The following is a 27,067-nucleotide window of genomic DNA, read 5'->3' as shown; positions in this document are numbered from 1 at the left end:
TCTACATTTTCTTCTAAAAGCTTGAGAAATTTACTTTTACATTTAGATATATAATCCATCTTGAATTAATTTTTGTGTGTGGTTTGAAGTTGAGATCAGGATTTTTTGTTTTGTTTTTTCCATATGGATAGCTAGCTGTTTATTTCAGCACCACTCTTTGAAAGACTGTACCTTTCCCTCTTAATTTTTTTGGTTTGTTTGTAAAAGAAATCCGTTTATACAAGTGTGGGTGTATTTCTGGATTCTCTATTTTGTTTCATTGATCTACTTGTTGAACTTTAGTCTTGATTACAACAGAAAGGTACCGTATGTACCTTCTTTAATGTCTCTCAGCAATACTTTATAGTGTTTAATATACAGATCTTATACATTGTATTAAATCAATTTATATATTTCAAGTTTTGTGCTACTATTTAAGTAGTATTATTTTTAAAATCTATTTTCTTTACAACTGTTCATTGCAAGAACTTAGAAATATAATTGCTTTTTGTATATTTCTCATATCTTGAGACTTTGCTAAATTCACTTATTAGTTCCATAGCTTTTTTGTAGATTCCTTAGAATCTTCTACATGCAAAATCATGTCATATGCCAATTAGGGGCACTTTTATTTCTTCCTTTCAGGTCTCTGTAGGTTATTTTTCTCTTTCTTTCTTTATTGCCAGAGTAGGACCTCATTACAATGTTGAGCAGAAGTGGTGAGAGCAGATCTTTGCTTTGTTCCCAATCGTGACAGAAGAGTTATCAGTGTTTCAGATTAAATATGAGGCTTTTTGTCGATGTCCTTTATTATGCTGAGGAAGTTTACTTTTATTCTTAGTTTGCTGAGAATTTTTTAAATTTAATTTAATTGTTTTAATTGAAGGATAATTGCTTTACAGAATTTTGTTGTTTTCTGCCAAATATTAACATGAATCATCCATAGGTATACATATACTGAGAATTTTTATTGTGACTTGGTATTCAATTTTTTATTGTTTTTCTGCATCTATTGAGATAATATATGATTTCCCCTTTATGCTATTAATGTGAATAAATCTACCTTAGCCATGATTTATTATTATATATACATATATATATAATTGGATTCCTTTTACTAACATTTTGTTAATGATTTTCAGCTCTCTGCATTATGTATTTTAGTCTGTAGTTTTCTTTTCTTGTAATATCTGTCTGGTGTGAGTGTCAGGATTATGCTGGTCTCATAAAATGAGTTTGAAAGTATTTCCTCCTGTTTTTAATATATCTTTTTTTGGGGGGGAGGGGTGGTTCCAATCCAATTTTATTACAAAAACAGGCAGGAGCCCAAGTTTGCTGACCCCTGGAATCTATCAAAATACCTTACTGCTTCTCCTACTAGCTATTAAACATGCTCAAGCCTCTTCCCATCTCGTTGCAGCTTCTCCTTTGTCTTTGGACATGGGATATCTTTTTTTGATGGGTTCCAGGGTCCTCCTGTTGATGGTTGTTCAACAGCTATGCAATTTCAGTGGTCTCGCAGGAGGAGATGAGTGCGCATCCTTCTACTCTGCCATCTTGAACAAATCTCAGTAATATATCTTTTTTAAATGTCTCTTTTTCTAGGAAGACTTTTCTGAACTTTTAAATAAGATTTAATATGCTTCTTATAAGCTCTTTTCCTAACATTTTTCATACATATAAATGTTTACTTAAATTCTGTCTTCCTCATTAGACTGTAAGCTTCATTAGAACATTTTTATGTCTTTCTTATCCCTGGGCTAGCATCTAGCAAAGTGCCTTGTTCAGAGTTCAGTTGGCCCTTGAACAACATGGGTTTGAACTGTGCGAATTCTTTTCAATAAATATATTGGAAAATTTTTTATAGATTTGCAACAATTTGGAAAAGCTTACCGATAAACCGTGTAGCCTAGAGATATCTAAAAAAAAAAAAATTAAGTTAGATATGTCATAAATGCCAAATAAATGTAGATGATAGTCTATTTTATCATTTGCTACCATGCATATGTGCTAAGTCATTTCAGTCATGTCCAACTCTGTGCAACCCTGTGGACTATATAGCCTGCCAAGCTTCCCTGTCCATAGGATTCTCCAGGCAAGAATACTGGAGTAGGTTGCCATGCCCTCCTCCAGGGGACCTTCTTGACCCGCAGATCAAACCCGTGTCTCTCAGTCTCCTGCACTGGCAGACAGGCTCTTTACCACTAGTGCCGCCTGGGAAGCCCACTTAAATATCACCATGAAGAGTGAAAGTGCAAGTCGCTCAGTCGTGACCAGCTCTTTTCAACCCCATGGACTATAAAGTCCATGGAATTCTCCAGGCCAGAATACTGGAGTGTGTAGCCTTTCCCTTCTCCAGGGGATCTTCCCAACCCAGGGGTCGAACCCAGGTCTCGTGCATTACAGGTGGATTCTTTACCATCTGAGCCATAAGGGAAACCCATAAAAATGGTCAAATAAAAAGTTTATAAAAACTTATGCACATACCTACATAGCATCATTTGTGGTCTAGAGAAATATAAACAAACATAAAGATGCAATATTAAATCATAACTGCATAAAATTAACTCTAGTACTCACTGTATTACTGTAATAATTTTGTAGAGACCCCCTGTTGCTATCGCAGTGAGCTCAAGCATCGTGAGTATCCACTTAGAACGCCGTGACACTAACTATTTCCACCTGGGCAGTTCGTAGCTCGAGTACTGCTTATCACGTTAAAAGTGATCCCCTGCAGATCTCATGTATTTTTCATCACATTTAGTGCAATACTGTAAACCTTGAAAGACACCATTGGACCCATATGAAGAGCCACTTGTGATGCTGGAAGTGCTGCTAAGAAGCAGAGAAAAGTCATGACATGACAAGAAAAAGTTGAATTGCTTGATATGTACCATAGATTGCAGTCTGCAGCTGTGATTGCCCACCATTTCAAGATAAATGAATCCAATGTAAGGACCATTCTTTAAAAAAAAAAACACTTCTTCTGTGTGAGTCGTTGCTGCAGCTAGGTCAGCAGGCACAAAAACCTTGCACTTTTTAAGAAATATTGAATATTTCTCTTTTTATCTCTTTGAAAATTCAGCTTTCATGTGGGTGTAGAATTACTGTAAGAAAGGCATACTGATAGACTCTAATATGATTTGAGAAAAAGTGAAGTCATTATATGACAACTTAAGGCAAAAGGAAATTGAACGATCTAAAGCTGGAGAATTTAATGCCAGCAAAAGGTGGTTTGATAATTTTAGAAAGTTTTGGCTTAAAAAAATGTCAAGATAACAGGAGAAGCAGCTTCTGCCAACCAAGAGGCAGCAGAAAAGTTCCCAGAAGCCATTAAGAAAGTCATTGAGGAGAAAAGATATCTGTCTAGACAGGTTTTTAATGCATACGAAAGTGCCCTATTCTGGAAAAAAAAAGAATGCCATAAAGGACATTTATGAGTAAAGAAGAGAAGTGAGCACCAGAATTTAAGGCAGAAGGAAATAGGCTAACTCTACTGTTTTTTGCAATTTCAGTCAAGTGTATCATCAGGACTACCCTCATCTAGGCTTCAGACCTTGAAGGAAAGAGATAAACACCAGCTCCCAGTCTTTTTAAGTTGTACAGGAAGAAGACCTGGACAACAGGAGTCCTTTTTCTAGATTGGTTTCATAGACATTTTGTCCCTAAATCAAGAAGTACCTTGCCAGTAAGGGACTGCCTCTTAAAGTTCTTTTGATTTCAGACAATGCCTCGACCACCCAGAACCTCATGAATTCAATAATAAAGGCTTCAGAGCGGTCTACTAGCCCCCAAACACACTCTCTAATTCAGGGGATAATAAGGACCTTTAAGGCTCATTACACACAGTACTCTAGGGACAGGATTGTCAACACTATGAAAGAGAACCCCAATAGAGAAAACATCATGAAAGTCTATAAGGATTACACCACTGAAGATGCCATTGTTGCTATAGAAAAAGCCATGAAAGCCATCAAGCCCAAAACAATAAATTCCTGCTGGGGAAAACTGTGTCCAGATGTTGTACATGACTTCACAGGATTTACAACAGAGCCAGTCAAGGAAATCATGAAAGAGATTGTGGGATGAAAAAGAAAACGTAGGCGGAGGGGTGAAAATTTTAAGATATGGAGAAATTCAAGAACTAATAGACACCAAATGAGAGGAAATAACAGAAGATGACTTGATGGAGATGAGTGCTTCCTAACTGGTGCCAGGCAATGAAGAAGACATACACATAGTGCCAGAAAACGTATTGACATGAGACAGTCTGGCAGAAGGTTCCTGTTATTCGTGACTGCTTCTGACTTCTGCGACGTGGACCCCTCTATGATACAGACGCTGAAACTAAAGCAAACAGTAAAAGAAGGATGAGTACTATGTAGAAATATTTTCAGAGAAAAGAAAAAGCAAAAAAGGTCAGGCAAATTTCTGATATATTTCAGTAAAATTGCACCCAGTGTGCCTGCCTCTCCTGCCTCCCCTTCTACTTCTGCCACCCCTGAGACAACAAGATCAACCCCTCCTCCTCCTCAGCCTACTCAATGTGAAGACCTTTATGATGGTCCACTTCCACTTAATAATGGTAAGTAGCCGCCTCATGCAAAGAGTTGACTCATTGGAAAAGACTCTGATGCTGGGAGGGATTGGGGGCAGGAGGAGAAGGGGACGACAGAGGATGAGATGGCTGGATGGCATCACCGACTCGATGGACATGAGTTTGGGTGAACTCCGGGAGTTGGTGATGGACAGGGAGGCCTGGCGTGCTGCAGTTCATGAGCGACTGAACTGAATCATGTTATACAGTTAACTGTTGTGTATGTGGAGGGGGGTATGTTTGTGTGAAAATCTAATAGCTGAATAGCAAGAACTGTGTGACATTTTGTGTCAGCAATACGATTGCTTTATGGTTCAGTTCAGTTCAGTCGCTCAGTCGTGTCCGACTCTTTGCGACCCCATGAATCGAAGCATGCCAGGCCTCCCTGTCCATCACCAACTTCTGGAGTTCACCCAAACTCATGTCCATCGAGTCGGTGATGCCATCCAGCCATCTCATCCTCTGTCATCCCCTTCTCCTCCTGCCCCCAATCCGTCCCAGCATCAGGGTCTTTTCCAATGAGTCAACTCTTCGCATGAGGTGGCCAAAGTATTGGAGTTTCAGCTTCAGCATCAGTCCTTCCAATAGCCTAACCTATGTACAAATGAATGAATCATTATAAAAATTTTATGGCATGCAATATTACAGTCATTCATTCAGTACTGGAAATATTGCTACATTAAAAAAAACCCACTTACTTGTGATGACATGATAAAACAAAGTTTCTATAATTATAAGAAAGAGAAGCAGGCTATATGGTAATGTAATTCTCTGAAAGCAAAGTTTTAGTAAACTAGGAAGAAGACTAACAGATTGTTAATTTTGTATTAAATATCACTTGCCTTATGCCTGTGTAAGGACAGGCTATCGGCCTCAATACCAGTCTTGCACACAGTCGTTTTTTTTTTTTTTAACATTCTTTTTACCTTTATTATATGATTCAAGGGAATCTCTAACAAAAAGGAAAAATGTATTTTCTAATTTTTAATTGGAAAAAAGTTCAATACTTTCCTGTAAAGAGTAAGAACTTTGCAGAACTTAGAGATCTTTTTTTTTCTTTTTTTTATTTATTTTAATTGGAGGCTAATTACTTTACAATATTGTGGTGGTTTTTGCCACACATTCACATGAATCAGCCATGGGTGTACATGTGTTCCCCATCCTGAACCCCCCTCCCACCTCCCTCCCCATCCCATCCCTCAGGGTCATCCCAGTGCACCAGCCCTGAGCACCCTGTCTCATGTATCAAACCTGGACTGGCGATCTATTTCACATATGATAATATACATGTTTCAATGCTATTCGCTCAAATCATCCCACCCTCGCCTTCTCCCACAGAGTCCAAAAGTCTGTTCTTTACATCTGTGTCTCTTTCACTGTCTCGCATACAGGGTCATCGTTACCATCTTTCTAAATTCCATATATATGCGTTAATATACTGTATTGGTGTTTTTCTTTCTGACTTACTTCGCTCTGTATAATAGGCTCCAGTTTCATCCACCTCATTAGAACTGATTCAAATGCATTCTTTTTAATAGCTGAGTAATATTCCATTGTGTATATGTACCACAGCTTTCTTATCCATTCATCTGCTGATAGACATCTAGGTTGCTTCCATGTCCTGGCTATTATAAACAGTGCTGCGATGAACACTGGGGTACAGATGTCTCTTTCAATTCTGGTTTCCTTGGTGTGTACGCCCAGCAGTGGGATTGCTGGGTTGTATGGCAGTTCTATTTCCAGTTCTTTAAGGAATCTCCACACTGTTCTCCATAGTGGCTGTACTAGTTTGCATTCCCACCAACAGTGTAAGAGGGTTCTTTTTTCTCTGCACCCTCTCCAGCATTTATTGCTTGTAGACTTTTTGACAGCAGCCATTCTGATTGGCGTGAGATGGTACCTCATTGTGGTTTTGACTTGCATTTCTCTGATAATGAGTGATGTTGAGCATCTTTTCGTGTGTTTGTTAGCCATCTGTATGTCTTCTTTGGAGAAATGTCTATTTAGTTCTTTGGCCCATTTCTTGATCGGGTTGCTTATTTTTCTGGAATTGAGCTGCAGGAGTTGCTTGTATATTTTTGAGATTACCTCCTTGTCAGTTGCTTCATTTGCTATTATTTTCTCCCATTCTGAAGGCTGTCTTTTCACCTGCTTATAGTCTCCTTCATTGTTGCACACACTGTTCTATGTGATGAATATTTAGGTGATGATAATGGTACCTATCAATACATGAACCATTCTACCTGTAAATAAATATGGATTTCTTTTTCACATCTTGTTGTTAAGTCCCTAAGTCATGTCTGACTCTTTGTGACCCCATGGACTGCAGCACGCCAGGCTCCCCTGTCCTTCACTATTTCCCAGAGTTTGCTCAAACTCATGTCCATTGAGTTGATGATGCCATCCAAACATCTCATCCTCTGTTTCCCCTTTCTATTCTTGCTCTTAATCTTTCCCAGCATCAGGGTCTTTTCCAATGAGTCAGCTCTTCGAATCAGGTGGCCAAAGTATTGGAGCTTCAACTTCAGCATCAGTCCTTCCAATGAATATTCAGAGCTGATTTCCTTTAGGATGGACTGGTTGGATCTCGTTGCAGTCCAAGGGACTCTCAAGAGTCTTCTCTAGCACCACAATTTGAAAGCATCAGTTCTTCAGTGCTCAGCCTTCTTAATGGTCCAACTCTCATAAATGTTAGTAATACATATAACATTACAGCGTTTTGTATCATACAAGACAATATCTATGTAGGTACTGACAGATGATTCACTTGTAGACAGACTATGTAAACTTTGTGGTATAAATACAGTACAGTGCTATAAATGTGTTTTCTCTCCCTTATGATTTTCCTAATAATGTCTTCTTTTCTCTAGCTTACTTTATTGTTAAGAATACAATATATAATAATGTAATATACAAAATATGCGTTAATTGACTGTTTATGTCACCAGTAAGGCTTCAAATCAACAGGAGGCTATTAGTAGTTAAGTTTGGGGAGAGTAAAAAGTTCCATAAATTTTCAACTGCATGGGAGGCCGGTGCCCCTAACACCTGTGTTGTTCAAAGGTCAACTATATATATACATATATATATACACACATATATACAAATGAATATTTATACTTACATTGTATTAAAGGGAAAATAAGAGACTAGGAAGACTTGAGAATTGTGACAAAATACTGAAGACAATGTAAAAAGTCTTCCTTTTAAAAAAATTACATCAGAGCGAAAAAACAACAGTGAGGACTAGGTGGATGTTATCATATTAATGAGTGAAATCAAGGAAAGAGAGCATTCACCTCTTATTTTGATTTAGTCTCCTCATCAAAGAGAATGCTTTTTGGATTGGAAAAGATTAAAAGAAACACTGGTTCCAGGAAATGAAATCAAATATAGCTGAGATGTAAGAAGTCACCTAACTGCTTTAAATGAGCTCAAGTTTCGGGCCTGATTTACTTTCTGAGGCGCGAAGGGCCAGTGGATAAGCAGGCTAAACTGCTGGGAGTCTCTGGGAAAGCGGGCCGCGCGCAGGATGTGAGGAGAGGGCGGCCGGGCAGAGGCAGGGTGGCCGAGCTGCTGGGAGAAGTTCCAGAAGACCCGAGTCAGCAGGCCGGTTCAACAGACTGAGGGCGGGTGATCTTGCCATCAGTCCTGAGATATTCTTTCAGTTCAGTTCAGTTCAGTCACTCAGTCGTGTCCGACTCTTTGCGACCCCATGAATCGCAGCACGCCAGGCCTCCCTGTCAGTCACCAACTCCCGGAGTTCACACAGACTCACGTCCATCGAGTCGGTGATGCCATCCAGCCATCTCATCCTCTGTCGTCCCCTTCTCCTCCTGCCCCCAATCCCTCCCAGCATCAGAGTCTTTTCCAATGAGTCAACTCTTCGCATGAGGTGGCCAAAGTACTGGAGTTTCAGCTTTAGCATCATTCCTTCCAAAGAAATCCCAGGGCTGATCTCCTTCAGAATGGACTGGGTGGATCTCCTTGCAGTCCAAGGGACTCTCAATAGTCTTCTCCAACACCACAGTTCAAAAGCATCAATTCTTCAGCACTCAGCTTTCTTCACAGTCCAACTCTCACATCCATACATGACCACAGGAAACTGTTTGTTAAAGAGGAAGTTGTCGGTGTTTAGAAAAGGACGTTGTAGTCACTGTAAGCCTATCAGAGTTTATTGCAAGAGAAAGGGCTGGGAGGGGATGAGGGAAGGAGGGAGGGGAGGAGAGAAGAGGGGAGAAGGAAGAGAGCCCAGGCTTGGTGGGTAAAGAAGGCCCCAGCTGTTACTTCTGAGTAAAACGACATTAGGCAAATTATTTATCTTTATAAGCCAAATTGCCTTATCGGTAAAATAGAAATAATAAGAGAACCTACTTAATAGCATAGTTCTGAGGTATAAACCAAATAATGTGTGTAAAACATTTATTAAAATCATTGGTAATTGTGAAGGGAGTGACAAAGACAAATGATGGTAATAGCCATAATACTGAAGGAGGAAAAAGTGAAATAGTCAATGCAAACTTACTCCATTTTTGAAGGGATTACTAGACTGTTAAATTGAGAAGAATCTATACTTAGCTATATTTATTTATTAGCTATATTTATTATAAAATTATTATAAAATGTAGCTGTATTTATTCTGTTGGTTTGGGATTCCCAGGTGGCACTAGCGGTAAAGAATCCGCCTGCCACCGCGGGAGATGCCAAAGACACGAGTTTGATTCCTGGGTTGGGAAGATCCCCTGGAGAAGGAAATGGCAACCCATTCCAGTACTCTAGCCATGAAAATTCCACGGGCAGTGAAGTCTGGTGGGCTGCAGTCCATGGCGTCTCAAAGAGTCAGACACGACTCAGCACCCACTCTCTCACTCATATTGTGTTGGTTTAGTTTAATTGGATTTCAGCAAGACCTTGACAACATCTCCAGGATATCCTTGTGAAGAAGCAGAAAGGATGTAGGGCTGGATGATATCTAACAGGTTGAACAGTCATATCCAAATGTGCTAATTAATGGGTTTGTGTCATGCTGAAGTGAAGACTCCAGAAGTATAATTCTGGATTATGTCATTTTTTTCTAATCCATTATTTGCGTGAAAGCGTGGATAGCAGGCTGATCAAAGGTGGGAGACATAGCTAATAAGCTACCTGAAAGAAATAGCACCTGAAAAGCCATCGTATAATATACTACAGAGAATATGGGGGTGGGTCTACCACTGCTAGCTTATGACCTTGAATAAATTATTTAACTACCTGAGCCTTAGTTTCCTATTTGCATGAAGATAATACCACCTATTCTGTGGTGGTTGTGAAAATAAAAAAGATATGTGTACTAGTTAAATATATTTTAGTTATCTATCAGTGTATAATAAATTACCCCCAAAGTTTTGAGGCTTAAAGCAATAAATACTTACGTCACACCGTTTCAGAGGGTTAAGAATCCAGGAGCAGCTTACTTGGATGGTTCTGGCTCAAGGTCCCACGTAAGGTTAAAATCAAGATTTGGGGGACTCGGTGGCGTGGTTATGAATCCACCTTCCAATGCCGGGGACGTGAGTTCCATCTCTGGTCAGGGAACTAAGATCCCACATGCCACAGAGCGACTAAGCCCATGGGCCACAGCTAGAGAGCCTGCAGGGTGCGACTAGAGAAGCTTGCTCACCCACAGTGGAAATCCCAGTGAGGCGGTTAGGACCCAGTGCAGCCAAATAAACAGATTTTAAAAGAAGAAGACAAAATCAAGATTTGGGTCAGGGCTGCAGTCATCTGAAGGCTTGACTGGGACCAGAAGATCTGTTTCTAAACTCACTCATATCACTGTTAGCAGGAGGACTCAGTTCTTCATCATGAATTCCCATGACATGGTAGTGGCTTCCCCAGAAAAAGTGATCTCAGAGAGAGCAAGAAGCATCAGTACCTCTTATGACCAAGTCTCTGAAGTCACATCATGGCACTTTCATTTTACTCTGTTCTTTAGAAGTGAATCACTAAGTTTCACCCATGCTCAAGGGGCAGAGAGGAGAGTATCATAGAATCTTGTGGACATATCTTAAAACCACCACATTATAAAAAGTACTCTGTTAGTGCTTCACACAAGGTTCAGTTCATTTCAGTTGCTCAGTCCGACTCTTTGCAACCCCATGGACTGCAGCATGCCAGGCCTCCCTGTCCAACACCAACTCCTGGAGTTTATTCAAATTCATGTCCATTGAGTCGGTGATGCAATCCAACCATCTCATCCTCTGTCATCCCCTTCTCCTCCCGCCTTCAATCTTTCCCAGCATCAGGGTCTTTTCCAGTGAGTCGGTTCTTCACATCAGGTGGCCAAAGTATTGGAGTTTCAGCTTTAGCATCAGTCCTTCCAATGAATATTCAGGACTGATCTCCTTTAGGATGGACCAGTTGGATCTCCTTGCAGTCCAAGGGACTCTGAAGAGTCTTCTCCAACACCGCAGTTCAAAAGCATCAATTCTTCGGTGCTCAACTTTCTTTATAGTCCAATTCTCACATCCATGCATGACTCCTGGAAAAACCATAGCCTTGACTAGACCTTTGTTGCTAGGTGCTCCATACATGGCAGTTGTTTTTATGGTGTTACTACCATACACCTAACACATAAGGTCTTTTCTATAAAGCCACTATGAGCAGGACAAGAAAACCTCATGGTTCTTTAGATTCCTGGAAAATACAGAGAAGGAAGTTCCATATATCACAAGATTAATTATATCTGTTTTGTAAACTAAAATGAATGAACTCTTTTTGTACTATCGCATTAAGAACAGACTGATAAAATTAAATTTCAGTAACACTTAATAGTCAGAGAGGGCAATGGCACCCCACTCCAGTACTCTTGCCTGGAAAATCCCATGGACAGAGGAGCCTGGTGGGCTACAGTCCATGGGGTCTCGAAGAGTCGGACACGACTGATCAACTTCACTTTTACTTTTCACTTCCATGCATTGGAGAAGGAAATGGCAACCTACCCCAGTGTTCTTGCCTGGAGAATCCCAGGGACGGGGGAGCCTGGTGGGCTGCTGTCTATGGGGTCACATAGAGTCAGACACGACTGAAGTGACTTAGCAGCAGCAGCAGCAACATTTAATAGTCATACCTAAAGTATATAGTCAGCTGGCAAATACCAGTGACATGGATAGTTTGAATTGATGGTTAATCCAAAAATTAATTTTGTTTGGTTAAGATAAAATATAAACACCTATATTTATTTTTAACAAATATTAGAATTCTTCCAACTTTAACTGTGTAGTATACCAAATTGTCTGAGTGTCCTGCTCTCCTTTCCAGCTAGAAAACTGGCCACCGCTAAGACCGAGAGGACCCAGTCTCAAGAAAGATAAGAAGACTTGCTAGTTCAGCCACCTTCCCTGAGGGCAAGGAGTAATTTAGGGAGAATTAAATCACCAAGCAAAAGAAGTATATCAACAAAGGGCTCAATGAAGCCAGAGAGTTCATGTTGATAGTAAAAACTCAGAAACAAGAATCGGTACAGCTACGTCCCTGGATGACCTAGTGCTCCTCTGCTTGTGCACACGTATGGATACCTAGTGTCCATCAGTCGCCTCAGGACTGTCTAATGCTGGTTGTAAGCAAAAGCATAAGAACTCCTGAACTCCAGGTGGACAGAGTAATTTACTGGGCCACTTTGGTAAGATAAGATCATTAAATTGAAGATATTGTCACATCCAAAACTGGTTTATTCACTAGTGTTTTGATTTGCATTAATCATTAGACAGTTCCTCAGGCTAATGTCTGGAATTATGGAACTCTCCTTAGCAAGTCACCAACAAAGCAATCAGACTTCTAACATGTTCACAACACAGTCACGGATTTGAAAGTCAGTAAAAATGGCCCCCAAGGAGCCAGTGTTTACAGAGTTTAAATGTGTCTTTGTAAAAGAGGCAGAAAACTGCCCAGAGCTCCGCAGAGAATCCGATAACTTATAAATGCATAACTTTCAGGTTCTGATCAGGTCAACAGCAGCAGATAACAAGGTGGTGAGGAGGGTCTGACAGGGGTGATAAACATTATCAGGAAAGAAAGTCACTAAAATTCAAACAGTGAAGAGAAAATCCATGTTAAAAACAAACGAGAAAATCTATATATTTTTTTAAAAAAATCAAATGGTATTTTAGGGTCCTTTACCACGTAGGGGACCTGTAAAGGCTTTATCTTTTTTGTTCTTTGAGGATATCTCTCCATTATGGCCCAGGGCAATAAGCAATTGTCATCATGTTGAACCAGAGTTGATAAACCAAATGCTACTTATGTTTATTATCATCTTTTTAGCAGGCCGAGGAAGTTTGTGATGCAGTTTAGAGATAAGATATGCTTTAAAAAAAATTTTTTTTTAAGTTTGGGCACTTAAGCTTTACTTATTGACTTACAGAATGCACATAGAAGAAGGGGTCACTGGAGCCTCCGGGAAAACTGTGTACTGATTCAGCATCATGAGGGTTGCACAGCCTGTTCTGTGAATAATAAAATAATAATAGCCATCATTTGATGAACACAAAGAATGAGATGGCCGGATGGCTTCACCAAGTCAATGGACATGAACTTAGGCAAACCCTGGGAGATGGTAAGGGACAGGGAAGCGTGGCATACTGTAGTCCATGGGGTCACAAAGAGTCGGACATGGCTTGGCAACTGAACGACCATGAAAACTCACCATGTGTCAGGAACTGTGTTAAATCTTTACATGCATTATGGTATTGAATCTTCTCAACCACTATTTTGAGTATTATTAGTATCTCCATTTTTTAAAATGTTTATTAACTTATTTGGCTGTGCCAGATCTTAATTGCAGCACACAGAACCTTCCATCTTCATCGTGGCATGCAGGATCTTGAGTTTTAGCACCTGAGCTCTTAGGGACAGGCTGTGGGATCTAGTTCCCTAACCAGGGATCAAACCAGAGCCCCCTGCAATGGGAGCACAGTCTTAGCCACTGGACCACCAGGGAAGTCCCTGTCTCCATTTTAAAGATGAGGGAACTGAGGTCAGTTCAGTTCAGTCACTCAGTTGTATCCGACCCTTGGCGACCCCGTGGACTGCAGCACGCCAGGCTTCCCTGTCCTTCACTATATCCCGGAGCTTGCTCAAACCCATGTCCATTGAGTCAGTGATGCCATCCAACCATCTCATCCTCTGTCGTCCCCTTCTCCTCCTGCCTTCAGTCTTTCCCAGCATCAGGGTCTTTTCCAATGAGTCTGTTCTTCACATCAGGTGGCCAAAGTATTGGAGTTTCAGCTTCCACATCAGTCCTTCCAATGAATATACAGGACTGATTTCCTTTAGGATTGACTGGGTAGATCTCCTTGCAGTCCAAGAGACTCTCAAGAGTCTTCTCCAAAACCACAATTCAAAAGCATCAATTCTTTGGCGCTCAGCTTTCTTTATAGTCCAACTCTCACATCCATATGTGACTACTGGAAAAACCATAACTTTGACTAAATGGACCTTTGTTGGCAAAGTAATGTCTCTGCTTTTCAATATGCTGTCTAGGTTGGTCATAACTTTTCTTCCAAGGAGCAAGCGTCTTTTAATTTCATGGCTGCAGTCACCATCTGCAGTGATTTTGGAGCCCCCAAAAATAAAGTCTCTCACTGTTGCCATTGTTTCCCCATCTATTTGCCATGAAATGATGGGACTGTATGCCATAATCTTACTTTTCTGAATGTTGAGTTTTAAGCCAACTTTTTCACTCTCCTCTTTCACTTTCATCAAGAGGCTCTTTAGTTCTTCACTTTCTGCCATAAAAGTGGTGTCATCTGCGTATCTGAGGTTATTGATATTTCTCCCAACAATCTTGATTCCAGCTTGTGCTTCTTCCAGCCCAGTGTTTCTCATGATGTACTCGGCATATAAGGTAAATAAGCAGGGTGACAATATACAGCCTTGACGTACTTCTTTCCCAATTTGGAACCAGTCTGTTGTTCCATGTCCAGTTCTAACTGTTGCTTCTTGACCTGCATACCGATTTCTCAGGAGGCAGGTCAGGTGCTCTGGTATTCCCATGTCTTTAAGAGTTTTCTACAATTTGTTGTCATCTACACAGTCAAAGGCTTTGGCATAATCAATAAAGCAGAACTAGATGCTTTTCTAGAACTCTCTTGCTTTTCCAATGATCCAATAGATGTTGGCAATTTGATCTCTGATTCCTCTGCCTTTTCTAAATCCGGCTTGAACATCTGAAAGTTCATGGTTCACATACTGTTGAAGCCTGGCTTGGAGAATTATAAGCATTACTTTGCTAGTGTGAGATGAGTACAATTGTGCAGTAGTTTGAGCATTCTTTGGCATTGCCTTTCTTTGGGATTGGAATGAAAACTGTGGCCACTGCCTAGTTTTCCAAATTTGCTGGCATATTGAGTGCAGCACTTTCACAGAATCATCTTTTAGGATTTGAAATAGCTCAACTGGAATTCTATCACCTCTGCTAGCGTGATAGCCTGCTAGCGCTACCACCTTTGCTTCAGCATGACATGAACCCATTAATTAGCACATTTTGATATGACTGTTCAACCTATTATGTCATCCAGCCTACATCCTTTCTGCTTCTTCACAAGGATATCATGGAGATGTTGTCAAGGTCTGGTTGAAATCCAATTAAACTAAACCAACACAATGTGAGTGAGTGAGTAGGTGTTCAGTCATGTCCAACTCTTTGCAACCTCATGGACTGCAGCCAGCCAGGCTCCTCTGACCATGGGATTCTCCAGGCAAGAAGACTGGAGTGGGTGGCCATGCCCTCCTCCAGGGGATCTTCCCAACCCAAGGATCGAACCCAGATTTCCCGCATTGCAGGTGGATTCTTTACCATCTGAGCCACCAGGGAAGTCCAAGAATACTGGAGTGGGTAGCCTATCCCTTCTCCAGGGGATCTTCACAACCCAGGAATCAAACTGGGATCTCCTGTGTTGCAGGCAGATTCTTTATCACTTAGGCACCAGGGAAGTCCTCTAATGTTATCTTATATGGCAAGAAGAACTTTGCAGGTGTGATGAAGTTAAAGATCTTGAGATGGGGGAGTTTATCCTGGAATATCCATGTGGACTTAATGTTATCTCAAGTCTTCTCAGAGGCAGACTGCAAGAGATTTTATGATAGGAGAGGAAAGGCAGTGTGGAAGCTGGAAGCAGTGGACAGGGGAAGGTGATGCAGCATCCCAAGCCAAGGAATGACCACAGCCCCTCGTGGCTGGCAAAGCCAAAGAATAGATTGTCCCCAAACCTCCAAAGGAACCATGCCTGCTGACACCTTCATGTCAGCCCTGTTAAGACTCATTCTGGGGACCTCCCTGGCAGTCCCATGGTTAAGACTTCACCTTCCAGTAGCGGGGAGGTGCCGGTTCAGTCCCTGGTCAGGGAGCTAAAATCCCACCTGCCTCAAGACCAAAAACCAAAACATAAGAGACCAAAAAACCAAAATGTAAAACAGGAGCAATATTGTAACAAATTCAATAAAGACTTTAAATGGTCCACATCCAAAAAAATCTTTAAACAGAAAAAAAAAAAAGATATATTTTGGACTTCCAGCCTTCAGAACTTTTTCTTTTTAATATATCAACTTAAGAATGATTTTATTTTATTTTAAATTTTATTTTATTTTTTAACTTTACAATATTGTATTGGTTTTGCGGATGGGGAACACGTGTATACCTGTGGCAGATTCATTTTGATGTACGGCCTTCAGAACTATAAGAGAATAAATTTCAGCCGTTTCAGGCTACCAAGTTTGTGGTAATTCGTTACAGCAACCATAAGAGTCTCATACAACCATGTGACTGTCTTCATGGTTTGCTTGCTCCACACTTTGTATCCTACACTTGGTAATTATATTTCCTAAATTCGGTTATAAAAGCATCGTTTTGGATTAGGTTTGAGGCGTGTTGAGAATTTAGCTGAGCTACCCCATGCTATTGCTGCCTTGGGATCCGTTTTGTTTGGTCCACAGAGACGTTAAAAATGATGCCAGCCCCTCAGCAAGCACATGCCCTGGATAACAGCCTGCAAAGTCACAAGTAAATACAAGGTCCTGATACGACTTTCCCCTTGTGTTCAGAGGCCGCCCCTGCCTCCCAGGGCTTTCACCTCATCCCTTAGATAAGACCCAAGTGGGAGCTTACCAAAAGCCCACTCTTGGTTTGAATTGACCAATCCAGCCTTAGCCCAGAAATCCCAAAGTTCTTTACCCACAGACCCTAATAAGGACTTGTCACCCCAGGTCCTGACAGTCTCGTCTGCACTCTGCCCTGACCTCCCGCTTTGGCCCCGTGAGATGTGCTTTGCGCTTCTCCAAGACCTGTCTGTAATAAACATCTCTATTTCAGTTTTTTCTGTGGTCAGCTGTTGAACAAAACTCACCACCTGCTATCCTATGCTCCACTTAACAAATGTTGGTTAACAAAATCATAACAAAGAGGCACTTGATGAGATTGTCCAGTCCTATGGCTACCCCGTACCCCAGCCTTTTGTGCTGCAGCAGAGCAGGGGAAGTGATGGGGCCAGCGTTGCTATAGGTATGATGAAAGGAAATATTTTCAAGATGAAGGATTAACACACTTATGGAAAAATACTGAATATCAAAAGTCAAATCAGTAATCACGTCCCACATCTCTGACTAGAAATGTAGTAGATTTCCCCTATACCCTCCACTCTTCATTAAAAAAGTATTTCCAACCTTCAAGAAAGCTATGGAAGTAACTTGGACTCACCAAATGCTACCAACTATTACATTTGTGCACAATAGGCAGGAAGGGAGGTAGACAGATAGGTAATTCAAAACTAAGTTATAAGAATCATGACACTTAACCCCTATGTCAGTGAAAATGAAGCCACTCAGTCGTGTCCGACTCTGCGACCTCATGGACTGTAGCCTACCAGGCTTCTCAGTCCATGGAATTTTCCAGGCAAGAGGACTGGAGTGTGTTGCCATTTCCTTCTCCAGGGGATCTTCCCGAGCCAGGGATTGAGCCCAGGTCTCCCGCATTACAGGCAGATGCTTTACTGTCTGAGCCACCAGAGAAGATGCAACCCTTATATACTTAATATAACTTAATATATATAACCCCTATATACTTAATCCCCTAAAAGGAAGCATTCTCCTCGTCTGCGTAACCCCAGTTTCGTTATTTAAGAAAATGAACAATAATTCCCCGGTTGTTCTCAGATATATTAAAAGTTTGTTTTCTGACCCAGGGTCAAATCAGGGTTCACAGTTGTACTTGGTAACGTCTCTCTAGTTTCTTTTAAGCTGGAACAAACACTGCGCTGCTTTGTTTCTCACGATGTTTTTCTGGTGTTTAGCCTGACCCTCCCTGCGCTCTCACGTAAACTCCACGGGGGCAGGGAGTTGGGTCCCTTTTGTTCCTTGCTATGTCCTCAGCACTGAGAATAGGGCCTGGCACTTACTAAGACTTAGTAAATATTTGTTAAATAAATAGATGAGTGGGTGAATAAGCAATGCAAGTGTGATGAGCATCGTGAGAGGTGATCTAGAGGATGCCAAAGAGGCTGATCTGTTGTTGTTTGTGTATTAACTGTTACCTCTGTGTTCCAGGGATTCGTGTTCCAACAACAGGCTCGTTTTACAAACCAAATAGGAAAATATAAATAAAAATTGTTTAAAAAAATAACCAACTGAAAAAGTTGGTCAAGACAAAAGAGGTATGGGAATTCCCTGGCAGTCCAATGGTTAGGGTTCCGCAGGGGTCACAGGTTTGATCCCTAGTCAGGGAACTAAGATCCTGCAAGCCTTACAGCATGGCCATGAGGCATGACATGTAACTTAACAGTAAGACTACAAAGACACTTAAATTGACTATTGGGTCACAGAATGATGTAACCAGCACAAACCTAAGTTAGCCTTAGAGTAATACAAAAGTAACAGAGGTCTTAAGGAGAAGATGGTTGTTTTGCTCTGTTTATGCATTCTTTCATTTGACTAGTATTTTTTGAGGGCCTACTGTATTCCAGGCACTAGTTTATACATTCTTAAAGGTCATCTTTTTTAACCATCAGTAATAATACAGAGATAGGCACAGTTTCATTTTGGAATAAAGGAAAGTAATTATCACAGAAATAAAACTATTGTGTTATTTGGAGATATTTTTATTTCATTGACTTCAAATTGATTCTTTTGAGCTCATCACTCCAATTAAAGAAATAAATTTCTAACAGGGAAACGGCCTACCCAGAACATAATCAAGACAATAATCATTGTATCTTTTTCCTGGAAGAACTTTCCCATGATTGTTTAGTTCAGCCTGAAAAGCCTTTTGTGACACTTAAAAATCACTGAAGGGAAGAAAAGAGCCTGAGCTGGGCTGGTTTTGCACAGGACATGAGCTGTGAGTCTGGTTTCGGCTGTCAGTATTAGACAGGATGCCATCTACCAGCTTTGTTTCTTGTCCAACTCCAGTCTCCACAGGTTTCCGTTTCCCTTTGCTCTCCAGTCCAAAGGAAAAATACTCACATGATTCTTAGGAATACTGGAGCAGGAAATTGTTTGAGGGACTTGAAAAACCCTTTTATCTCTCCCTTCAAAGCCTTAAATGATGCTCGCTTCATCGAAGCTTCAGTTCAGTTCAGTTCAGTCGCTCAGTCGTGTCCGACTCTTTGCGACCCCATGAATCGCAGCATGCCAGGCCTCCCTGTCCATTACCAACTCCCGGAGTTCACCCAAACTCATGTGCATCGAGTCAGCGATGCCATCCAGCCATGTCATCCTCTGTCATCCCCTTCTCCTCCTGCCCCCAATCCCTCCCAGCATCAGAGTCTTTTCCAATGAGTCAACTCTTTGCATGAGGTGGCCAAAGTATTGGAGTTTCAGCCTCAGCATCGGTCCTTCCAATGAACACCCAGGACTGGTCTCCTTTAGGATGGACTGGTTGGATCTCCTTGCAGTCCAAGGGACTCTCAAGAGTCTTCTCCAACACCACAGTTCAAAAGCATCAATTCTTTAGCACTCAGCTTTCTTCACAGTCCAACTCTCACATCCATATATGACCACTGGAAAAACCATAGCCTTGACTAGATGGACCTTTGTTGGCAAAGTAATATCTCTGCTTTTTAATATGCTGTCTAGGTTGGCCATAACGTTCCTTCCAAGGAGTAAGTGTCTTTTAATTTCACGGCTGCAATCACCATCTGCAGTGATTTTGGAGCCCCAAAAAATAAAGTCTGACACTGTTTCCACTGTTTCCCCATCTATTTCCCATGAAGTGATGGGACCAGATGCTTACAAATCATTAAAAGCAGAACTGCCAGATTGATGTAGTATATGTTTTAGCTTCCAATAGAAAAAAAGAATCTCTATAAAACTAATCTTTGAGTCATGGAGAATTTTTTATTTTCTGATTTTAATGTTTTGGAGTACTCTAGCACCTTTTCACTGCCTGCCATACACAAATCTCCTGTGTCTTCTTGAGCCAAAGATGAACCTGGTGTCGCCTCTAGCAGCTGTGTATTCCTAGTCCTTTTCAAATATGTTATTATTCACCCATTTTAGCCATCGCAGAGCAACTCCCAAGGACCAGTGTCTTAGGAAACCAGAAACCACACAGAAGAGCAGCAGTTGTTGGACATCGAGAATGCCATTGCAGAACTGAATTTCTTGCATCTTTGTGGCTTCAGTTTAGGATAAATGTAGACGGACAGAGGCCGAGCTCTCTCCAGTGTGACCCCTGGTTAAGCTAAAAACTATATGAAAACTAAGGATACCCTACTTCCTGTTACTCACAGAGAGAGAGACATGAAAGGACCAGACTAACAAGAAAAAGGAAATAACGTTTGTCGAGCGCCTCCAGTGAGGAAGGCACTGTGACAGACGCTTTTTAAAGTTAAAATTTCTACAGGATCACATTTGATCCTCATCACAGTCTACAAGGTATTGTCTCTATATTATAGACAAGAAAATAAAGCTCACTAATTTGTTCAAGGCCATGCAATAGGATGCGGAGAAGAGATTCTAAACATTCTCTGTGGCTTCAGAATTGTGCCCTTTCCACTAACTCATTCTTCCTGCTCCTCTGACCAGTCCTCCTCAGTCTCTTTAGAAAGTTACTCTCCTCTGTCTTAAATGTTGCTGTGTCCCAGAATTCCATTCTTGACTCATTACGTTTCTCACTGAGCGTGGTTACTGAGCAGTCCTGTCTCCTTTGACTTCCCCTACTATCTTGGGCAAATGACTTCTAAATCTGACTGTCTAGCCCTGAACTCCCCCTGAGTTTCAGAACCACACATGCAGCATGCTACCAGCCTCAGACACCACTACTTACCATATGTCTGACAGTCACGTGTTTCGGAAGCAGAACTCCTCACCCTCACCCTTGAATCTGCCTCTCTTGGGCTCCCCAGAGTTACACTTTTATCATTCTAGATTCCTCTTTCCCCCCTCACCACTCACATGCACTCAGCTAGAGTCCCACTGTTCTCCCCTTCAAAATAGTTCTTAAATTCCCGATCTGTCTTCTTGATTCCGGTGATCAATGCTGTGGTTCTTGCTTGAACCTTTGAAATTTTGCTCCCTTTACAGTTGAGTGATCTATATGCAAAGAAAATCTGACTGCACTGCTCTTCTTCTTCTTTTACTTGAAACCATTTAAAGATGCCCCCACCATCTAAGAGCCCATTCATTGGAAAAGACCCTGACACTGGGAAAGATTGAGGGCAAGAGGAGAAGGGGGCAACAGAGGATGAGATGGTTGGATGGCATCACCGACTCAATGGACATGAGTTTGAGCAAGCTCTGGGAGTTGGTGATAGACAGGGAGGTCTGGTGTGCTGCAGCCCATGGGGTCGCAAAGAGTCAGTCACAACCTAGCAACTGAACAGCAGACCATGAATGAAGCCCACAAGACTTTGTGTGACCTGATCTCTGCCTCCCTCTTCAGCCTCGTTTCTAGCTACTCCTTAGCTGGAAATCTTCTCTCCAGTTATACTGAACTCAAGCACTGATAGTCCCCTCTCATCTCAAGTGTTGTTTCCCAGCAGGATGCCTGAATTGAGGCCCTGCCTGCAGCCCTGCCACCTCATCTTTCCTCCTGGATAAACTCCCACTCCGGTGCTTTTCTCCGGTAGCACCTCCTCTCGAATCCTGCCCTCAGCAGTCCTCTGCCACAACCCACCAAGGAGGCTAAACCCTGTCCTCCCTGTCAGTTGCATCACCAACATGTTTCAAAATCATTTGTTTGTCTTGTCCATTAGACTTTAAGTTCTTTCGGCACAGAGATCATAACGTACTGAATTTTGTAATCCTAAGGCCTACCCTGGTATAGAGAGGGCTCTTAATAACTGTTTCAGATCAGATCAGTCGCTCAATCGTGTCCAGCTCTTTGCGACCCCATGAATTGCAGCACGCTAGGCCTCCCTGTCCATCACCAACTCCCAGAGTTCACTGAGACTCACATCCATTGAGTCAGTGATGCCATCTAGCCATCTCATCCTCTGTCATCCCCTTATCTTCTTGCCCCCAATCCCTCCCAGCATCAGAGTCTTTTCCAATGAGTCAACTCTTCGCATGAGGTGGCCAAAGGACTGGAGTTTCAGCTTCAGCATCATTCCTTCCAAAGAAATCCCAGGGCTGATCTCCTTCAGAATGGACTGGTTGGATCTCCTTGCAGTCCAAGGGACTCTCAAGAGTCTTCTCCAACACCACACTTCAAAAGCATCAATTCTTCGGCGCTCAGCCTTCTTCACAGTCCAACTCTCACATCCATACATGACCACAGGAAAAACCATAGCCTTGACTAGATGAACCTTTGTTGGCAAAGTAATGTCTCTGCTTTTGAATATGCTATCTGGGTTGGTCATAACCTTCCTTCCAAGGAGTAAACGTCTTTTAATTTCATGGCTGCAGTCACCATCTGTAGTGATTTTGGAGCCCAGAAAAATAAAGTCTGACACTGTTTCCACTGTTTCCCCATCTATTTCCCATGGAATGATGGGACCGGATGCCATGATCTTTGTTTTCTGAATGTTGAGATTTAAGCCAACTTTTTCACTCTCCACTTTCACTTTCATCAAGAGGCTTTTGAGTTCCTCTTCACTTTCTGCCATAAGGGTGGTGTCATCTGCATATCTGAGGTGATTGATATTTCTCCCGGCAATCTTGATTCCAGTTTGTGTTTCTTCCAGTCCAGCGTTTCTCATGATGTACTCTGCATATAAGTTAAATAAGTAGGGTGACAATATACAGCCTTGACGAACTCCTTTGCCTAAGTTAAACAACAGCATGGGTGGGTGCTCAATCACTTCAGTCATGTCCAACTGTTTGCGACCTCATGGACTGGGACACACCAGGCTCCTCTGTCCATGGGATTCCCCAGGCACGAATACAAGAGTAGATTGCCATTTCCTTCTTCAGGGGATCTTCCCGACCCAGGGATCAAACCCTCGTCTCATGTCTCTTGCATTGGCTGGAGAGTTCTTTATCACTAGCGCCACCTGGGAAGCCCAAAACAACAGCATCAGTTCAGTTCAGTTCAGTTCAGTCGCTCAGTCATGTCCAACTCTTTGCGACCCCATGAATCGCAGCACGCCAGGCCTCCCTGTCCGTCACCAACTCCCCGAGTTCACTCAGACTCATGTCCATCGAGTCAGTGATGCCATCCAACCATCTCATCCTCTATCGTCCCCTTCTCCACCTGCCCCCAATCCCTCCCAGCATCAGAGTCTTTTCCAATGAGTCAATTCTTCACATGAGGTGGCCAAAGTACTGGAGTTTCCGCTTTAGCATCATTCCTTCCAAAGAAATCCCAGGGCTGATCTCCTGTAGAATGGAGTGGTTGGATCTCCTTGCAGTCCAAGGGACTCTCAAGAGTCTTCTCCAACACCACAGTTCAAAAGCATCAATTCTTCGGCACTCAGCCTTCTTCACAGTCCAACTCTCACATCCATACATGACCACAGGAAAAACCATAGCCTTGACTAGATGAACCTTTGTTGGCAAAGTAATGTCTCTGCTTTTGAACATGCTATCTAGGTTGGTCATAACTTTCCTTTATCTCTCAAAAATTACTTCTATATTGGAGGCTCAAATCATATCCTTCTCCATGAAAAATAAGCCTGACAACTATTAAAACACAAGAACATCAACCATTTAAAAAAGCCGCCTGATTTAAAGCTTGGCAGAGGATTCAATAGATATTTCTCCAAAGAAGATGATGAAGATATGCAATGATCAATAAGCCATGAGTGAAATGAAAAGACATTCAACATCACTAATCATTAGGGAAATGAAAACCAAAAAATCCATTAAGAGGGCTCCTATTACAAAAGCAAAGAACACGTGTTGGCACGGATGTGGAGAAACTGGCACCGGAACCCTTGTACGCTGTTGGAGGGAGTGTACATCGGGGCTGCGCTGTGTACAGCAGTACAGTGGCTTGTACTGTAAAATCAGTATTATTTTTTTTGTAAAATCAAAAATAGGCCGACCCCCTCTGGGTGCATGGCCAGAAGAACCAAAAGCACAGTCTCCAAGAGATACTTGTACTCCCATGTCCTTAGCAGCTAAAGCATGGAAGTCACCAAAGTGTCCATCAGCGGGTAAGGTACATACACAGTGAAGCATGACTTGCCTTAAAAGGAAGGAAATTCTGAATATGCTACAGCATAGATGAACCTTGAGGACGCCTAGCTGGATGAAATAAACAAGCCACAAAAACACAAATACCACTTATATGAGGTACTTAGAGTTGCTAGGGGCTGGAGGAATGAGAGTGTTGTTTAATGGATACAGAGTTTCATTTTTAGAAGATACAGCAGGCACTGGGGATAGATGGGTGATGGTTGCATAACAGTGTGAATGAACTTAATACCACTGAACTGTCCACTTAAAAATGGCTAAGATGGTAAATTTTTTGTTATGTGTATTTTACCACAATAAAAAAAAATTTTTAAAAAGCAAAAACAGGACAGAGGAAGAGGTCTAAGGGTGAATAAGCTTCTTGAATTGGCACCATGGCGCCCCAATACAGACAGCATCCAGCTCTCTCTTCGTGATCCTATCTTAGGGCCCAGGAGTTCCCACATGGCCAGAGAATGTGTGACTGTAAACAGTCACTTCAGATGATTCTGATGAGCAGACAAATTTGGGGAACTGCCTGAGCCACATTAGTATAAAAGAATGATTGAAGAACCTTTTATCTGGATATTTTTGAAAACAAGACAGATCATTTTTTACTGTAGTAAAATACACGTAATAAATTCACCACTCTAACCGTGGATAAGCGCACAGTTCCGTGCCGTTACGTACGTTCAAGTTCATTCCCAGCGTTGTGCCGCCAGCTCCTCTATCCATTTCCAGCACGTTTTCAACGTCCCACCCTGAAACTCCGCACCCATTAAACAAGAACGGCCCGCTTCTCCCTCTCCCAGCCCCAGCCCCGGGTGTCCTCTAGTCTCCTTTCTTCCAGGTACCTCATAAAAGTGGACACATAATTGATTTCTATCCGAACTTTAGTTGCTTTTTTGCCTGGAGGCATGAGTCTGGGTGAAGGGAATCAAAATCGTAGGTCCCTCGATCTGCCAAGCCAATGTCATATTCAGATTTATTGGATTTATCTCAAGCAATAGAAAATTATATTCATGAACTTTGGTTTCATGAAATCATGTAGATTCCTTTTATCCTAATCATTTTTATCATAGCCTGTGTGTTCATTATAAAGTCTATTCATTCGAGATGGTTACTGATTAGTTAGTCGCACTTTATCTGACTTTTCTCATAAAAATTAATAAGCATCTTTCAGTTACATCGTTCTAAGATTTTTCTGTCATATCAAGGCCCAGAGAAAAAAAATTGAGGAGAATATTACTATTAAAATGGTTCCAAAGTTCAAAAACAGAAGAATTAGGACTTTTTAGGCTCTTTTTATAAACAGCATTTACTTCAAGCCATCACAAGTTGGAAATTTCAAGTCATCCTGTCCACAAGACTTAGCTCTTGAGTGCAGCCCTACTGAGTTCTTCCAGATGTCCCAGTGAAGCAAAGAACATCTTACATGCTCAGCATACTACTCTGGGGAAAAAAATCTCTCCTCTTGTCTAGAGTAGGACATTTTGGACTGTGCTCGGTCTCCACTGCTGCACGGGCTCTTCTCTAGGTACAGCGAGTGGGGGCTCCTCTCTAGTTGCAGTGCTCCGGGTCCTCATTGCCACGGCTTCTCTTTCTGTGGTGCATGTGCCTTGGGGCACGCGCACTTCCATCGTGGTGGCACGTGGGCTCAGTAGCTGTGGCTCCCCAGCTCTAGACACAGGCTCAATAGTCGTGGCCCACGAGCCTAGTGTCTCCTCGGCATGCGGGATCTTCCCAGATCAGAGATCAAACCCATGTCTCCGGCATTGGCAGGTGGATTCCTTACCACTGGACCACCAGCGAAGCCCCAATTCCTCAAGCTTTTAAAACTATCTGTGACATCCTCACCACCTTCACTGTCTGACCGTAAAAGTCTGATCCTTAGTAACCTAATTATGTGCTTCCCTGGTGGCTCAGATGGTAAAGAATCTGCCTACAACGAAGAAGGGCACTCAAAGCCAGTACTCTGGGACAATCCAGAGGGATGGGGTTGGGAGGGAGGTGGAAGGGGGGTTCAGGATAGGGGGACAGATGTGCACCCGTGGCTGATTCATGTCAATGTACGGCAAAAGCCATCACACTGTTATCAAGTAATTATCATCCAATTAAATTAATTAATATTTTAAATAAATAAAATATGCCAAGAGACTAATCCTAAAAAAAAAAAAAATCTGCCTACAATGCAGGAAACCAGGGTTTGATTCCTGGGTCAGGAAGATCCCCTGGAGAAGGGAATGGCAACCTACTCCAGTATTCTTGTCTGGAGAATCCCATGGACAGAGGAGCCTGGTCGGTCACAGTCCATGGGATCACAAAGAGTCAGACAAGACTGAGCAACTAACACTTTCACTTAATATGTTTTATGCAAAACTATGTAACTACCTGTTAAGTACTGAAACCTTGCATTATAAAATTGTTTTTAATCTCTGTTCCCATGGGGTTGGACCACTGTGTCATGACAAGTCATTGGTCTAAGGTCTTCCTACACATTCCTGCTGCTGCTGCTGCTAAGTCACTTCAGTTGTGTCCAACTCTCTGCGACCCCATAGACGGCCTCCTACCAGGCTCCCCCGTCCCTGGGATTCTCCAGGCAAGAACACTGGAGTGGGTTGCCATTTCCTTCTACACATTCCTATTCACCATTAAAAAAAAAAGTATTCCAACTTCTAATCCTCAAACCTGTAAGGGCCTTTCCGATAACCTCCATCTGTTCACTTTTTGAAGTTGACCCTTGGGTTCTACAATGCTCTTTGTTACAGACCTACTTTGTAACTTTGAGCAAGTTATTTCTTGAACACTTAACTTTCCACACAACTTCACTGAGCATAAAACCAGGTTAATAATACCATCGCTTAGAAAAAGAGATTAGTGAGTCCGTGGGTTTGTTTCCTTACTTAT

The 27,067-nt window shown here is 41.9% G+C and overlaps 1 protein-coding gene across 4 annotated transcripts in view; it reads left to right on the top strand.

Moving 5' to 3' along the window:
* Positions 1-27,067, top strand: part of C16H11orf49 (chromosome 16 C11orf49 homolog) — a 210,775-nt gene that overhangs the window by 123,510 nt on the left and 60,198 nt on the right. The gene's annotated exons all lie outside the window — the stretch shown is intronic.

The sequence above is a fragment of the Bubalus bubalis genome, chromosome 16, assembly GCF_019923935.1.
Source record: "Bubalus bubalis isolate 160015118507 breed Murrah chromosome 16, NDDB_SH_1, whole genome shotgun sequence".
Classification (NCBI taxonomy): domain Eukaryota; kingdom Metazoa; phylum Chordata; class Mammalia; order Artiodactyla; family Bovidae; genus Bubalus; species Bubalus bubalis.
This window is presented reverse-complemented; position numbering and strand designations above follow the sequence as displayed.